General features: G+C 40.1%; 1 pseudogene; it reads left to right on the plus strand.

Moving 5' to 3' along the window:
* The first annotated feature begins 3,623 nt into the window (after positions 1-3,623).
* LOC115434537 (pituitary homeobox 3-like) lies at positions 3,624-14,042 on the plus strand (annotated as a pseudogene).
* The last annotated feature ends 5,031 nt before the right edge of the window (positions 14,043-19,073 follow it).

The following is a 19,073-nucleotide window of genomic DNA, read 5'->3' on the forward strand; positions in this document are numbered from 1 at the left end:
ACAATACAAAGCAAAGTTGTTTATTTGAAAAGATTTTTGTGTTAAAAATTAAATCAAATACAGCTGTAGTTTTTACAGGAAGGGTATGTGAACAAAAGCAGATTTTGTAGAAATGATGGATTTCTATTGTTTTTAGAAAATAAAACTGTAAATTGAAAAACAATGTGGTGCCGTTTAAATAGCAAGACCATGTTGAAATAACGGCCTCTTTTTTTTAAATAAACAGTCTAAAAACAGTAAACTTTACATGTAACATTGTAAAATTGTAAATGAATGGGTGATAGAGTTGGTAGCAGCTCGTCCAAAAACCGAAGGGTTGGTGGTTCGAATCCTGGCTCTGACTGTCCATTGTCCATGGCCTGGGGTTTTGGAAAGTGCTTTGGACACCATGAAGGTGAAGAAAATGAGCTAAAGAAGTGCAGAACATTTACCAGTTCATCTACATGTTTAAATGTTAAATCTACATGTTACTCTGTAAATAGTTGGATGTGTTTTTTTACAGTGTACTGTTCTAGTAGCCACAGCTGCCAGTTTTTTCTGTAAAAACAACAGGACTTTTTTTTTACAGTGCAGATATGGGTTCTTCACATTCAGCTAACTTTAGTCTGACCTCACACCTGGACGTCCTCCTGCTGAAGCTTTAATGTGTTTCAGGTTAATTCTGGACTAGTTTTACTGAAGGCACGGCTCAGCATCCAAACAGATTTACAGATAGAAAAGAGAATGGATGTAGAGCAGAGCACGTCACATGACAGAAGGAGAGGAAAACATGGTGTGTGTGTGTGTGGTGTGTGTGTGTGTGTGGGCTGTGATCGGCAAAAATCTGGCAATACGATACAAATCACAATACTAGGATCACAATACCAATATCACAATACTGTTAAGAGGCAATTTTTTTTTGTTTTTTTTGTTTCTTTTGGGAAAAACAAAAATCCTGGAAAAACTGAACTGCACCAGAAATATGACACTGTTTCTGGTGTTTCTGATCTAATGTTATATCAAAAAATTTCCTCACTCCCAAACTTCAAACTGAAATTCTGTTTTACAGACATTCCAGTTTCAGATCCTGTTCAAATGTTCAGATTCTATTAGTTCACAACTAACATCAGAACAGGATTTGAGTTCAATCCCAACAAAGGAACGAACATCTGCTTCTCAGACAGAAAAAGTGCTTTTAGGATTCAAATAACCATTATTTAATAAAACTGTGTTAAATAATAATAAAAAAAAACAAAAAGAAAACAAAAATTAAAATGAACCTCTGCCATATCCGCATTTGAATAAATACCTAAAAATATTGATTCAGTACTTTTAATGTCGATACAGTATTGTGAGATGAAATATCGTGATATATTGTAGAACTGATATTTCTTACAGCCCGTGTGTGTGGTGTGTGTCCTGGTCGTCACACTAACTCTGTACACAGCTGGGCTGTAGTTGTCAGACTTCTGTATTTGTGCTCAGTGAACAGATTAGTGAAAACTGTAAGAGGATCGGACCGATATTTCAGGAGATATGTCATTTGAATACAGTATCCTTATGAACATGTTGCTATGGCCAGAATGGTTGCCTACACTTAGAACACTGGGTAAAGTTATGCTTTGGCGGTGACTGCTGGACAAATGCGGTACAGCATGTGTGAATACTAGGATGGGAAGATTATCCGATACGCATCGATACACCGGCACGTGCGTGCTCGATCCCAGTGCAGCGGTACAGAAGCTGAGAGTGAATGAAGGTTTGGAATGATATCGCGATGCATCGGTTATTGAATGTTTGTATCGATAAAATTTGATCCGTTCAACAGAATATATTTTTACTTGCATTTAAAAGTGTTACTGTTATTTGGGTAAAGTTTTTCTTTCCTCAGACCCACGTTAACGTGCGCCGTGGATGTGTACACTGTACACTAACAGTCTGAGCTCCACCCATGGACTGAGCATGTGCAGATGAATACTGTACTGAGCATGTGCAGATGAATACTGTACTGAGCATGTGCAGATGAATACTGTACTGTGTGTATGTGACAGACACAGAAGGAGAACACATGTGGATTATGAACATGTACTTTTACGAGATCAGCTGTACTGAATACTACAGTACACACCACAGATACTACAGTACAGACCACAGATACTGCAGTACACACCACAGACTACAGTACAGACCACAGATACTGCAGTACACACCACAGATACTACAGTACAGACCACAGATACTGCAGTACAGACCACAATACTACAGTACAGAGCACAGATACTACAGTACAGACCACAGATACTACAGTACAGACCACAGATACTGCAGTACAGACCACAGATACTACAGTACAGACACAGATACTGCAGTACAGACCACAGATACTGCAGTACAGACCACAGATACTGCAGTACAGACCACAGATACTACAGTACAGACCACAGATACTGCAGTACAGACCACAGATACTACAGTACAGACCACAGATACTGCAGTACAGACCACAGATACTACAGTACACACCACAGATACTGCAGTACAGAGCACAGATACTGCAGTACAGACCACAGATACTGCAGTACAGACCACAGATACTGCAGTACAGACCACAGATACTGCAGTACAGACCACAGATACTACAGTACAGACCACAGATACTGCAGTACAGACCACAGATACTACAGTACACCACAGATACTGCAGTACACACCACAGATACTACAGTACACACCACAGATACTGCAGTACAGACCACAGATACTGCAGTACAGACCACAGATACTGCAGTACAGAGCACAGATACTGCAGTACAGACCACAGATACTGCAGTACAGAGCACAGATACTGCAGTACAGACCACAGATACTGCAGTACACACCACAGATACTACAGTACAGACCACAGATACTACAGTACAGACCACAGATACTACAGTACAGACCACAGATACTTCCTTAAACAGTGTCATACAGATCCAACAGTGTATCCCAGAATACCTTGCACAAGTGTCTTAAAGTGACAGAACCTTTGTCTGTTTTACCTTCATTACAAATATATTACATTACAAATGGATTCAGTGAAGGAGCAAGAAGTTGAGTTAGAAACAAACAGAGAAACGACTTTGGAAACAAAGTCTGAACTTTTTCACCTGACTGAATGTGAGGCACGTGTTCTGAAACTGAACTAAAGACACTTTGGAAAAACTCATGGTTTTATTTGATAAATAAATGATCAGCTCATTGAATTGCAGTGCATTTTTTTTTTTTTTTACCAAAATGACTGTGTTGAATCAGAATGTGTTTAATTGCTCTGTATCATGATTTGGGTGGAAATTGTATCACATCGTGAGATGCCACACATGTATCTTTAATATACTGAATTGGAGATGATGTATCGAGTGTGTATTGTATCGGCCTCAAAACTAAGATTCCCAACCCTAGTGTAGAGCAGTGCACGTCACATGACATAAGAGAGGAAAATGCGCGTGTGTGTGTCCTGGTCATCACACTAACTCCGTACACAGCTGAATGCGTGTTTTGTCACACTTCTGTATTTATGGTCCATGAACAAACTAGTGAAAACTGTAAGAGGATCGGATCATATTTTGGGAGATATGTTATTTTGAATAAAGTATCCTTACAATCATGTTGCTATGGCCAGAATTGTTGCCTACACTTAGAACACTGGGGTACAGTTATGCTTTGGCGGTGACTGCTGGACAAATGTGGTACAGCATGTGTGAATATACAACAAAATAACTGTCCTCTGATGGTGTCCCTGTCAGTCATCCTTCTGTCCTCTCCGCCTCATTTGTCTCTGTCCTGACTGAATCTGTCTTCATTCGTCTCTCAGACACAGAAAAGTCCCTCCAGAACCAGCTGGATGAGTCCAGCGCAGAGGACGGCGCTCTGAAGAAGAAGCAGCGGCGGCAGAGGACTCACTTCACCAGCCAGCAGCTGCAGGAGCTGGAGGCCACCTTCCAGAGGAACCGCTACCCCGACATGAGCACCAGGGAGGAGATCGCAGTGTGGACCAACCTCACCGAGGCCCGGGTCAGGGTGGGTACGCTACCGACACGGCACGAAACACGCAAAACACCCACCTGGAGAAGGACTGATGGGATCTGAGCCTGCTGGTCTAAAAGGGACAAACAGAACCCTCCTGTGTCCATGAGGCGTTTTGTTATACTTCTCTTTTGTTCAGACATGTCTAGTTTTTAGATGTTTCCTGTTTGACAGTTTCCACTGTGACTCCAGTCTTCCTCAGAAGCGTCATCTGACGTGCTGCTGACGTGTCATTTATCAGCTGGTTGGTTTGACGGGCTCTGATTGGTCCGCCTCCTCTGCCTTGGGTGGACTGTGGAGGGGGAATCCCTGGTACGCGAGAGGGTGTACGCCCCCTCGTCCCGGCATCAACCGGGATGACACGTCAGCAGCACGTCTGATGATGCATCTGAGGAAGACTGGAGTCACAGTGGAAACTGTCAAACAGGAAACATCTAAAAACTAGACCTGTCTGAACAAAAGAAAAAAAGAAAAGTATAATTACATAAACAGAAGACAAAATGAACGTCACAAGCCTTAGGAGTTTTGTTGGTCGGTTAAAATGTCCTCAGGGGGTCAAATGAGTGTCCATTTTTGTCAAAAAAAACCAAAAAAAAAAACAGTTGTCCTACAGTCATAGAAGTGTGTGTAAATAATGCTAATCCATTAGTGCACAGACTACTGATATTCTCTGACAGTGGAAGCTCTATTTTCATAAATATTGGATTTGGAATAGCACGTGTATGTGAAAACTTTTGCTGGTGGACGGACGTGACATTACCCATGATGCTCTGGTCAGTCCCGTACTTTATTAGGAATAAACTTCTAGACTTCCTATTGCTAATTGTGCTCTTCTTCATAAATGTTGGTATTGTGGATCTAAAACAATCCCAGCTGACACAAAAACACTAAATGTGTCAGTGGACGGATGTGACATGGTTGTTGTGGATCCCATCATACTGATGCTCTGCAGCCATGTCAGCGTTTACACTAATGATCCCTGTGCAAAAACTAGGAGCACTATTATTTATTGGATAGTTTAGCATCAGACTAAAGAGGAAAGAACAATCTAGAATTGTTCTTTGTGTCTAAAAATGCTTCTTATTGTAAAAGTGTTGATGTAAACAGTGCTGTGTGCCATTCTTCATGTATGTATTGGTGGAACAGAAGCAGGATGGATCAGCACCATACTCCAGATTGAACCTGTACAAATAAAACATGTGATATGGAGGAGAGAATCTGGGAAGAAAAACTGGGGAATCCAAAAGAAGAGAAGATTTGTTTTTCAGCTCAGTTCAGTTCAAATAGAACTTGTCCATTTGTGACATGAAAATACAGCATTAATTGTGCTGAAATGGTTCATTTTGGAGCTGAAAACATAGTTCATATGAGCATCAACATGTTGAACAGAACTGAAATCCTGTCCATTTGAACAACTGTCATTTACCAACACAAAGTTCCTTTGGATTCACTGAGACTGATTTACTATGAACACAGACACACAGAAGAGCTGTGAACACATGTAAGCCGATTTACATAAACAGAAGTCAAAATGAACGTCACTAGCCGTAGGTGTTTTGTTGGTAAAAAACCAAAGGTTGAGTTGTTCCTGTTCTGTGGTGGTGGGTCAGAGGGGTTTGGTTTGTGTCTAAATGCAGCAGGAGGACACATTCAGAGCGATGACAATACAACCACTGGCTGCTCCGACCCGTAATGGATCCAATTAATGTTGGCTGGATGAAAGGTCACATAGCACGCACTCCTGGTTGTTATTTGGAAAGGACAACACGGCGTGGCCTTTGTGACCCCTGTGCAGGCACATTCCAGGACGCCACAGGGGACCGCAGGGCTCCATTTGTTCCCCATCATTATAACATACATGTGTTTAAGACTTTACATCATAGAAACCCTCATGACGACTGGGGCTTATTTATAGTGTGGGGATTCACTGGACTCACCGCCTTTTAGATCAGTATCATGGAAATGAACGGGTCGAGTGTCAAAGACAGATTCAATGATCACGATCATTTAATCCAACCTTTAAATTAATTTAATTAAAAAACAAGTGGTGCCAGGCACAACAAACCCCGCCCCTCGCATGTATTGTATCTATTACATCCGCCAAGGAGGTTCTGTTTTCGTCAGGGTTTGTCTGTTTGTAAAGAGAACTCAAAAAGTTATGGAAAGACTTTGGAAAATATCGCAATATATTGCAGAACTGATAATTTCTTATAGCCCTATCTATTATTAGAGGTCTTGTCATTGATGATAAGTTGAGGAAACTGTAATTTAAATAATGCACTTGTTACACTGTGTGTTTAATACATACAGAGATAGTTTGTAAATGAAGGACTTTTCTTCAAAAACTGAGGAGGAAAATACTGGCTTATAAATATATCTCAATCATCAATCAATCAATCAAATCAAATCAAATTTATTTATATAGCGCCAAATCATACCAAAGTTATCTCATGATTACCACATATTGAGCTGATGGAAATCAGACTCTAAACCAATTTACAGAAACCAACAGAATCCAACAGGAGTAAACACTAGTGAGAGGAGAGAGAGGAGGATGGATGAGTGACAGGAGGAGAGAGAGGGTTAAAGAAAGAGAGAGAGAGAGAGAGAGAGGAGAGAGAGAGAGAGAGGAGAGAGAGAGAGAGAGAGGAGGATGGACGTCTGCCTGGATCTGGTACTGTAAACACTGGATTAGCCTCCAGACATGCTAGCATCTCCAAAGCTAAATGCTATCGTCAACATGCTAATATCAGTGGCCTGCTGGGTAATCAGCACAGAGTTGGGAGGTTTCTGGGTGGGCCGCTGCACTTTTGGGCCACCAGGGGGAGACAGACTAAATATATATACAGTATGTATACGGCCCGAACGGTTCCGACTATTTATTCAAATGGGCTGTGGTTCCATAAACATAAGACTTTAATGAAGTTGTATAAATGTTTTTCATTCATGAAAATCCACCAGAAAATGACTGAGAATACTCATTTCACATTGCACTTCTTCTGTCAGACTGAGATAGGGACATACCATTACCCAATAAACCCCTCTGCACTGGTTCCAGTTGGATGAGTCCAGTGTAGTGTCATCGTGGTCCAGTCTGAGGGGGAGTGGCCCCGGGGCTGAGAAAAGATGGACAGAAAAAGGCAGAACAGAAGAAGTGAAAACTTTAGGTCAGGGCTGTCAAACTCCTGTTAGTTCAGTTCCACATTCAGCTAAATCTGATCTGCAGTGGACCCAACCAGTAAAATAAGAACAGATATAAATAATGTCAACTCCAAACGTTTGTTTTAGAGCGAAAAAGTAAATTTACATTCTGAACAGGTTACATCTACAAACTATCCTTTCAGACAATGTGAATAACATGAACAAACTGAAACAATCAGTGTAATTTGAACACTATTCTGCCTCAGTTTATCTTTTCCACATGTACGTTATAACTGACAGATCACAGTGGATCTACAAACACACAGAACATTTAATAACAGGCAGAATATTGGTAAAATTGTACTGACTTCTGTTAAGACATTTCAGGTTGTTCATATTTGTTAAGATTATCACATTTTTTTGCAAAATTATACTTTGTTTTAGTGTGAATACACAAAAAAATTTACATTTATAAGAGAAATATTTGGAGTTGTCATTATTCTATGTTATGATAATTTGACTGGTCCTGCCCACTGGAGATTGAATTGGTCTGAATGTGGAACCTGAACTAAAAGGATCATAAATGTCTGTGTAATTTTTTGCATTTCACAGATTCCTCCTATGGGCCAGATTGGACCCTTTAGTGGGCCTCATTTGTCCCCCGGGCCGCATGTTTGACACCTGTGCTTTAGAGGATGCTCACAGAAATGTTTTCAGTGGAGGGGAATGGAAAGGGGCGGGGTCAGGGGTCTAGGCTCATTAATATAAGCCAATATCGGCCGTACAGTACAGAACCAGTTCAACTGGGTCTGTAATGGAAAAACACAGATACAGGTGCAGACACGAGTGCACACCTTAGACCAGGGGTCAGCAGCCCTGGTCCTCCAGAGCCGCTATCCTGCCTGTTTTAGATGTTTCCCTCTTCCAGCACCTGATGGTCGTTCTCAGGCTTCTGCAGAGTTTGATGATAGGTTTATCGTTTGAATCAGGTGTGTTGGAAGAGGGATACATCTAAAACATGCTGGATAGTGGCTCTGGAGGACCAGGGCTGCTGACCCCTGCCTTAGACACACACTGAAGCGGGGATGCATTTGAGTTGGTCCAAGATGAGTTCAGTTTGAATTCACGTTTTATTTAAGGAAACTTTTAAAAATATGCTATTAGTGTCCTTATTAGGTTCTGTACAAAAGTGTATTGCATTCACACAAAAAATAAATTTGGCTCTGTTCTTCCAAATTAACAGGATAATATCTCATAATTACAAGAAAAATAAGTTTAAAAAAATTTGTCTGTTTTTCTGAATTAACAAGATACTGTTTTCTGAAAAAATTTAAATTCGGCTCTGTTGTTCTGAATTAACAACATAATTATCCCGTAAAAACTGAGCCAAATTTCCCAGACAGGACTCTGCTGCTTTAGTCTCCATGTTTCCAGGTAGAGTGGGGACCAGAAGACGACTGGAAACCACAAGTGAACACAAGTGACGGAGCAAAAAGTGTCGTATGGAGACAGCACAGAAAACTGAGAGACAAAGAAATCCATTTAACATCAATCTGACATTGACAAAGATGAAAACGAAGGGAATTTTATCCATAATTTTTATAGTTTTAGTCATTTTATAAACACACAATACAGTTTCAGTTATCCTTTTTTTTCTTTTCATTCTAGTTTTTATTCATTTCAGTTAACGAAAATGTTTTTTCAGTTCTAGTTTTGGTCATTTCGTTAGTTTTCGATAATAACCTTGGTTTGGACACTGACTGGCTCTGATGCCTTGCTCCTCTCTCCTCTGGACTCTTCTGTGCAGTCAGTATTTTTCCAGATCAGGTGTAAACCCGTCAGCCGGTGCACAGGAGCCACATCACCCTGACATTCAGCGTTTATTCCAAACACTCACACACTCTGTATTGTTGGCAGCTCCTGTCCTGTGATCTGGGCGTTCCCCTGTCACCGACTGGAAGGGAAAAGTCCCACACATGCACTTTATGCTCACATTGATGATCAACAGTATTCAGTTACAATCAGAACAGATGGACGATACACTGTGTTTGCAGAGAGACACAGAGTATGGACACAGAAAAGGATGGACATGGACTAACAAGGACCACACATATTAAATAATACCAAAAATTCATCATTATACACTGTAGGGGCAAAGGTTAGTATCATAACGAAAACTAATGAAATGACAAAAACTAGAATTGAAAAAACATTTTCATTAACTGAAATAATAAAAACTAGAATTAAAACAAAAAAGGACAACTAACTGAAACTGTTTGTGTGTTTACAAAACTAACAAACGGATAAAAATGATGGATAAAATTCCCTTCGTTTTCATTTTTGTCAATGTCAGATTGATATGAAATAGATTTATTTCGCTCAAGCAATTTTAGCTGCTGGCGCCATACAGCACATCACAGTCCGTCACTTGTGTTCACTTGTGGTTTCCAGTCGTCTTCTGGTCCCCACTCTACCTGGAAACATGGAGACTAAAGCAGCAGAGTCCTGTCTGGGATTGATTTGAATAGGAGCACAGAGAAGAAGAGAAAAGAGACCACTGAACTACAATTAATACTAAAACTAAACTAAAACTCAGCATTTAGAAAGTAATGAAAACTAATAAAAACAATCAAACCTGCTCTAAAAACTAATTAAAACTAACTGAATTAGAGAAAAAAAGTTCAAACTAAATAAAACTAAACTAATGAAAATTCTAAAACTATTAGAACCTCAGTTTGAGTGGAACAGGAGGAAAACTATCTGGATCCTCTGATGGGATCGTTTGGAAAATTATGAACAAACCTTGGTACGAAGAAAATAAGACTGGATATTATACGGAAAAGAGGAGGAAGAAAAAGAGACAAGAAGTATTTTTATTTTACAAGTTTTTTGGCAAGAATTTTTTCTATTTAGATGAAAAATAAGACAAATGTTCTAGAAATAAGGCTTTTTTCACTGTTTTATCAATCATTTTTACAGTGTGTGGAGTCCTGTCTGGGATTTATTTGAATACGACAGTAAAAAAGATCAAATTATGACAAAACTAAAACTAAGCATTTAGAAAATAATGAAAACTAATACAAACTATCAAACCTGCTCTAAAAATGAATTCAAACGAACTGAATTAGAGAAAAAAAAAGTCTCAACTAAATCAAACTAACTAGAATGAAAAATCCAAAACTGCTAGAACCTTGGTAGGGGCCAGATTTACTAAGATCATAATAACGGGCACAAATTTGTTTTCTCGTGCTAAAAAATACCTGTGGTATTGCTTTGCATTTCACAGGTGATCAACTCAGATTTCCTGCACAAAGGACAACAGGTCAAAGTCTTGGAGACCGCCCTATTTAAATGAGGGTTCAGTGTGTGCTACTGGTTGTCGTCATGGAGACAGTCTGCTGTATAAACTGCTGTGGGATACACCAGCACTGATGGGAACAAAGACTGGAATGATCTAGACCACAGGTGTCAAACTCATTTTAGTTCAGTTCCACATTCAGCCTAATCTGATCTAAAGTGGGCCGAACCAGTAAAATAATATAAATAACAAGATAAGAACTGAAATAATGTTAACTCCAAAGATTTTACTATGTTTTTGAGAAAAAAAGTCAAATTCTGTGATGAAAATGTTGACATCTACGAACCGTACTTGAACATAACATGAACAAATATGAACCTGAAAATTCTCAAGAAAAGTAAGTGCCTTTTAACAATATTACACCTCAGTCTATCATTTATAAATATGCATTACAACGTACAGATCACAGTGGATCTCCAAATACATAAAACATTTAATAACAGGCAGAATATTGATACAATTCCACAGACTTCTCTGAAGAAATTTCAGGTCATTCACATTTTTTGTAAAAGGCTAGTCTATGAATGTAAACATTTTAGTGTAATTTTACTTTTTTTTTACACTAAAACAAAGAGAAAATTTGTAGTTTTCATTATTTATAGGTTATTATAATAGTATTTTACTGCTCAGACCCACTTGAGGTTGAATTGACCCAAAATGATTCTAACATCCTTGAGTGTTCATATTTTCAGTGTAATTTTTTATTTTCACAAATTCCTTCCGGGGCCAGATTGGACCCTTTGGCGGGCCGGATTTGGCCCCCGGGCCGCATGTTTGACACCTGTGATCTAGACAAAGGAAATGTACCAATGGAGGAGTTTAGTCCTAGAAGGTACTGATGACTCCTCCTGTGACTGGACCCAGATCAGCCCCTCGTTCAGGGGTGTCCAATCCTGGTCCTCGAGGGCCAGTATCCCACAAGTTTTAGATGTTTCCCTCTTCCAGTCCACCTGACGGTCATTCTCAGACTTCTGCAGAGCTTGATGATAGGCTTATCATTTGAATCAGGTGTGTGGTAACCTAACCCTAACAAAAAGAAAAAAACTGTTTGGAAATTGTCACAAAAATGAAATGTTGACATCTGGACGTTGTGGCAGGTCTGAGCAGCTGATCCAGTTCTGCGTCCACATTCCTTCACTTTGGTATGAATTTGTCTTTAACACCAAACATCCAAATGAGTCCAAATTCTGGAATAGTCTGCGTTCACAGCGCGGTGCTGTGAGTTTACAGCGGTTTGAGGAACAGTGTCAATGGAAATGCATCAAAAGGCAGAAAACAAACGTACTTTTCTGTTTTGTCCTGATTTGACAGGTTATGTTCAAAATTAGAATGGAAATAAACTGTAGAGTTTTCAGAAACGTTCAGTATTTAAAACTAAATCAGACCATGTACGATAAGATTCATTCACAATATTTAACAGAAATGTGGCTCAATTCAAACAATATAAAGTACAAAGTCCAGTGAGTCAGAACCAGAACTATGACTGCAGTCCCACCAACCGCTGTATTAAACCAATATCAAAACAGAGGGTTTGGGTCAGGGTTAGGGTTTAGGGTTAAGTTTAAGGGTTTTTAGGGTTAGGGTCTGTGGGCAGTGGAGTCTTTGAGTTATTCCAGTATTATGATGAAATTCTGGAAACCCAGAAAGTGAAAACACATTAATACATGAAATGAAATCCTGTTTCCAAAAGTCCATTATTCTTTGGACTTGTTTTTTTTTGTGTTTGTTGTTTCATTAAATTCTGTTTTCATGTATAGTTTTGAACTTTGTATTCAGTAGAGTAAGACTGGTCCAGAAGGACTTTGGCACCATTTTCATTTCTGAAACCTTCATTTTACATTTTCCCCTTTAATCCAGTTCAAATCGTCCAATATAGGACCAGGAAATGTGAAATGTGCCCCCCTGATATTTAATTTCATTGGGATCTGACTACTCAAATAAGTGTGTGATTAGTTTAATGAGCCTTTTCTTATTTGACTGTTTGATGACACACTTCAACTTCAACTTTAGAGTTCAGTATGTCTTTGAAAACTCGGGAAACACACACTATTATTGGGAGCCTTTGGACGGGGTTAGGAGACTTTAACATGTGTTTCACATTTGAACTTTAATTGACTTTGTCAGAAACAGAGGAATAACAAAGAACCTTTTCACAAGGACTTCAGTCTGTGTTTCTGTTTCTAACACTGACAGTTTTAATTTTGAGGTTGAGAAGTACGGTGGCCCAGAGGTGCAACAGCCCCAAAAATTGTCCACTATAAGAAAAAAAAGAGAACAGCCCCCAAAAATTATTCACTGTAAGAAAGAAGAGAAGAGCCTAAAAAATTATCCGCTATAAGAAAAAAGACAACAGGCTAAAAAATTAACCACTATAAGAAAAAAAGAGATCAGCCTAAAAATTTATCCACTATATATTTTTAGAATAACTTTATTTTTAGCGCACCGAACTCCACTTCCGGTGGGTTCCTTCGTTAGCATTAGCCACATTAGCTGAAGGCCTTAAAAATTTTCAGCCTTTGCTTTTATTTTTTTGGTGGCCTTAATTTTAAAACCAAGAGACCCTAACCCTCAGCCTAAGCCTACATGTCACACACTGAACCTTGAACATGAGGACTTTAACTTGAGCTTCGTCCCTCACAGATGTTTGTATTTTGCTTCCGTAGGTTTGGTTCAAAAAACGACGCGCTAAGTGAGAAAGCGTGAGGAACCAACAGGCAGAGTTGTGTAAAAACGGCTTTGGCGCCCAGTTCAACGGACTCATGCAACCGTACGACGACATGTACACGGGCTACTCCTACAACAACTGGGCCACCAAGAGCCTGGCCAGCAGCCCGCTGTCGGCCAAGAGCTTCCCCTTCTTCAACTCCATGAACGTCAGCCCGCTGTCCTCCCAGCCCATGTTCTCCCCCCCCAGCTCCATCCCCTCCATGAACATGGCCTCGGCATGGTGCCCTCGGCCGTGACCGGGGTCCCCGCTGCGGGCCTCAACAACCTGGGCAACCTCAACAACCTGAACAGCCCCACGGCGCTCAACTCGGTAGCGGTGACGGCAGCCACCTGCCCTTACGCCACCAGCGCCAGCCCCTACATGTACAGAGACACCTGCAACTCCAGCCTGGCCAGCCTGCGGCTCAAGGCCAAGCAGCACACCAACTTCGCTTACCCGGCCGTGCAGAACCCCGTGTCCAACCTGAGCCCCTGCCAGTACGCCGTGGACCGGCCTGTATGAAGATGAACACGCTCCGGCAACAACTCCTGACCCCAACGACCAGCTGGAATGCCACGTTTCAACTATGTGGAACCGGCTCGACTCGATTTGGCTCAACTCCACTCTGGTACCAGGTCCTATTCCAGACCGTTTCCATCACAAGATACTATCCACTTTGCAGTACCGGGTCGTCATAGCGATGCGGCACGTTACTTCCATGTCATCTGCTCAGAGTCACTGATAAACTCGCTGGTTGCGTGTTGTCTCGTCAAACTCATGTTGATTTTTTACGTCGGCCACCAAAGACTAAATCTTGACCGACTGTGGTGTAGTTTTACAGCCTGTCATCAGTGGATTCACCTACCGACAGATTTACTGTAAACGTCTGCATAGGGATGGAATCGAGAACCGGTTGTCAAAATAACCAGTTCTCGGATCCCAGTAGCTTGGAATCGTTTGCCTGCCTTAACAATTCTGCTTATCGATTCCACCTTCGTTGTGCATGCGCAATGACGTCACGCGTACGCTGCATTGTTTTGGTCAGAACGTGGCCAACATGGCGTTGAGGCAGGAAGAAACGGTCCAAACAGACCACACCAGGTCCAAACAGACCACACCAGGTCCAGTTGAACACTGTCAAAGCTTCCATTTCTTCTAAAGGGTGGAATCCCTCCAATCTGCTCAAACATGTATCCACAGCATGTGATTCATTTACAGGAATGTCATGTATTTGATTTGCTACTTAGCAACGCTTGTGAATGTAGCGGCAGAGTGAACGCCGGGCCCAGTTCCGGTGCGGGCAACAAACGTCACACCCAAATAAAAGTTTCTGAAGGTAGAGGAAAGGAAATGAGGTGCACAACAACAGGAGACGGGTAGAGTCGAACCGGTTCCACGTAGTGGAAATGTGGCAACAGAGGAATTAGTAAAGAGTCTGGAGATTCACTTTCACTGTACCCCCCCCCACACACACCCAAACCGGGCCCGGCATCATCTGTTCTTATTATTTGTCCATACTGTATATGTTCTATTTTCTGTGCAGATGGAAATATAAAAGACAGTTAATGCAAACACACCCGTTTGTACTCTTTTATTCCCTCACCCAATGAGAATCGATAAGGAATCGGATTGATAAGCTAAATCGATAATGGAATTATTAACGAATTATTAAATTTTTATCGATTCCCATCCCTACTTCTGCATCTGTTTTTTTGTAAAAGGGCAGGTCACAGAGACAACTGTCTGACCAATCAGTGGTCTGCAGTGTTACACGTCACCTTTTAGTATGTGGTCCTCAGTCTTGGAACCTCGGCGGAGGTGACACCAAAAAACTAGTACTGGGTACCAGATTCCAAAAAAATAGTATGGGGTACCAGATTCCAAAAAAATAGTACCGGGTACCAGATTCCAGGTTTTTTCGTAATGGAAACGCAACAGGCTGAGTTGAGCCGAGTTGGTACCACGTAATGGAAATGCGGCATAAGTCCACTATCGCACCACTTCACCTCCTGTTGGATCCATCTGGACTCTGCTGAAAACTGGCGACCTGGTTTGGATGAGTCCTCCAGACCAGATGGACCACCACCACGCTTTGAAAGGAATTCACCACACTTTCCCACTAAACTGACCAACTGCTACAAAGGATTTCTAAAAAAAACTATTATCCATTTTCTTTCTTTCTTTTGAACTGCATGATTAGATTAAATGTAGGATAAAAAAAAGAGAAAAAAACATGGATTCTTCGACTGGACTTGTGGGCAAAGTTTGGCCTGAAAACAGCAAACGTGCTTTGATTCTGTAACATGATAAAGGGACCTGAGGGTTGGGATGCAGGAGAAAATGGAGGATGTACATATTGGACTTTTTTTTTGTTTTGTAAGTGACAAAAAATATATGAAAACATAGAACTTTAAAGATGAGAAAAAGCATGTTCTTCAAAAGCAAAGGCTCCAGGTTGATGTTCCATGAGCACATCAGTCCCTGTATGTTTTGGTCATTGAGGTTTTTTTTTTTTTGTTTTTTTTTGTTTTTTTTTAGAAACGGGTATTAAAAATAAAAATCTGATGGTTATTAAATGTAAAATACAGTAATCAAAACTGAAATGGATTTCTCTTCATAATGGTCAAAAGGGATTAGCAAAAATTTACAAGATAGTTTGGTTTTCTTTTTCTGTTTTGTAGAGCAAAAAAAAAAATTACTAGAAAGAAACAGAAAAAGGTCTGTCTTTTTAATATTCTGAGATTGCATCGGATCAAGACGATACACAAAACACACAACGGGTGTTTTTACGGTTTGACGAAGGTTCATTCGATGACTCCAAAACCAAAGTGTAAATGTAATTCCTAATGTCTGAGTCGGACCTGGTCCATAATGTTCACACCAGAATTAGACCTGCGGATCACCGACAGTTTACTTTATCCATTTGATTTTGATTCATAAGGTTCTGAGTCAATTCATCACGATCTGATTCGATCCAACATGGATTCGATTCAGTACTAATTGATTCAGATTCATTTAGTGATATCAAAGTACAATTTTCAGCTGTAACCTGATTATTTGATGACCGCAGCCAGTCAGCACATCAATACTGGGATCAATATTCATATTAGAAAGGAAATAAATCTGACATTTCATCAGTAAACAGATGAATCTGCTCTGAAATAATGAACACAAACGGTCCCATGGGGTTCGGGTTCGGGTAGAGCACAGATTTCCACTCAGCTCAGTTCAACTAAACTCCACTTCTTTCACATCTGAATGAAGAACAAAAGCTGTCAAACATATTTTGGATTGTTACATGTTGAAATCCAATAACTGCTCCTTTTTTAATTGAGCTGTCTGAGAATAAAATTAAATGACTGAAATATACTTGGATCACACGGAAGTATGATCATTGTTGTGAATCCCTCTCTTTTCAAAGGTCACGTTTATTATTATTATTTTAGTAGTATTATTCTATTGTTCTATTATTCTATTATGATTATTATTCTTCTTCTATTATATATATTATTGGAACCATGTTTCAACTCATTTCTTTGAGCTTCAGTCACTTGTTAAATACAGAAAGTAGACGAAGCTCCCTTTCACCTGAAGTCTAAATCAAACATATTGGACATGTTTTGACGATAACGATGTAAACTGAAAATGCAAAAGTGGCGTTGTATTCTCACTTTTAATTCATTGTTTAGACGTACGCTTTGGAGGAAAATATCTGCATGCAGGCGGACACGCAAAAGTGGATGTAGTCTGAACACTAGGGGGCAGCACCACCACCAAGACCACGTGCCTGCGTAGAACCGGACTACTTCCTGTGTCCTCACGCCAAATACAGTCACAGTGTGCCTCCTCTGCTCTACTACTACTGTATAAGACTCATGGCAACTGCTGAATCCACTCTTGGATGTAAATATGAGTGGCTAGGGTGACTGGAAGGTCTGTCACAGGAAATAATCCCACGTGTTGTTTTCCTGTTCTGGCGCATGTCTGTGATGGAAACTCTATGCCACCAGAAAACACAGGTTTGCGTTTTCAGCCCTTTAGACCAGGGCTGTCAAACTCATTTTCTTCCGGGGCCACATTCAGCCCAATTTAATCTGAAGGGCCGGACCAGTAAAATAATAATATGATAGCCACTAAATAATGACAACTGCAAACTGTTTCAGTGCAAAAAATAACATTCAATTATGCCAATATTTACATTTACAAACTATCCAACAAAAAGGATGTGAATAACCTGAAAAAAATGGAATTTGTTAAGAAATGTAAGTACAATTTTATCAATACTATGCCTCGACTTATCATTTATACATATGCATTATGGATCAGATCTACAAAGACACTAAACATTTAATAACAGGCAGAATATTGTTAAAATTGCACTTTATTTTCTTCAGACATTTCAGGTTGTTCATATTTGTTCAGGTTATTCACATTTTAAAGGGTAGTTTGTTAAAGTAAACATTTTCATAATTTAATTTTTTTTGCACTAAATCAAAGAGAAAAAAATGGTGTTGTCATTATTTATAGGTTATTAGGATATTATTTTTAAGTTTGATGCCCTAACTTGCACTTTGCAAATTCATCCTACGGGCCAGATTGGACCCTGGGCCGCATGTTTGACACCTGTGATTTAGACCAGGGCTGTCAAACTCATTTTAGTTCAGTTCCACACACAGCCTAATCTGATCTAAAGTGGGCTAGACCAGTAAAATAATATAAAATAATAGGATAAGAACTGATAAATAATGTCCACTCTAAAGTTTTCTCTCTGTTTTTGAGTGAAAAAAGTCAAATTCTATACTGAAATGTTACATCTACAAACTGTAACATGAACAAATATGAACCTGAAAATTATTTTTTTTTTTAAAAATGTGCAATTTTAACAATGTTGCACCTAGTTTATCATTTATACATCACAACTTACAGATTACAGTGGATCTACAAATACACAAAACATTTAATAAAAGGCAGAATATTTTGTAAAATTAGACATACTGCTCTGAAGACATTTCAGGTTGTTCATATTTGTTCAGATTAGGGATGTAAACACTTAATCGACTAACGATTAATTGTCGATAAGAATTTGCTCGATTAAATTATTAATTTCGGTTAATTGCCCTTTTCCGCCCGTCCACACCTGTCTGAAGGCTGCCAGTTTGTCCGCAGCGGCTGGGATAGGCGGTCATTGAACCGGATCATGGCGTTGATGAGTTAGAATGTCTTTATGGACATGGTGGACCAAACACAGACTGACCGTCTGTTTGTGGGGGGGTGCATCCCCGAATAAATACACGCACAAATGCGGGGTCAGTATCTGGAGGTTGGTCTAGTCCATAGTCAGTGAGACAGAAGTTCAAACATCCTCCAGGCTCCTGATTCGGGCCACAGGTATGTAATGCATTTGTGAAGCTTCAGGAGGAAAAGAGAAATGAGCGAAAAGTTTCACTTTCACTTCTGCGGGGGGGGGCACGGACTGCACTGTACCCCATAGTTTTAGAGGCAGGACGGAAAGTGGCGCATGCACGCACGCGGTTACCAACCAACACGCGCGCATCCCTCGGCCATACTGTGCACGTGCCAGCCACCCCCCGACGAAACGCATGCGCATCCCCACCCCCCCCCCCCCAATTTAAACACTGCCACATCATCAGATGAATTCCACTGAAACACTGACTATCCAATGGTTCAATAAATCAATCATTAAGGAATATGACATGTGTTTTCATTAAGTATAAAAATATTTAGCTTTTATTCTTATAGATGGTACTGAAAAAGAAATTCAAGTTCTCAGGAAAATCACCGCTTATCAATTAATCGTTAATCG

The sequence above is a fragment of the Sphaeramia orbicularis genome, chromosome 15 (assembly GCF_902148855.1).
Source record: "Sphaeramia orbicularis chromosome 15, fSphaOr1.1, whole genome shotgun sequence".
Classification (NCBI taxonomy): Eukaryota; Metazoa; Chordata; class Actinopteri; order Kurtiformes; family Apogonidae; genus Sphaeramia; species Sphaeramia orbicularis.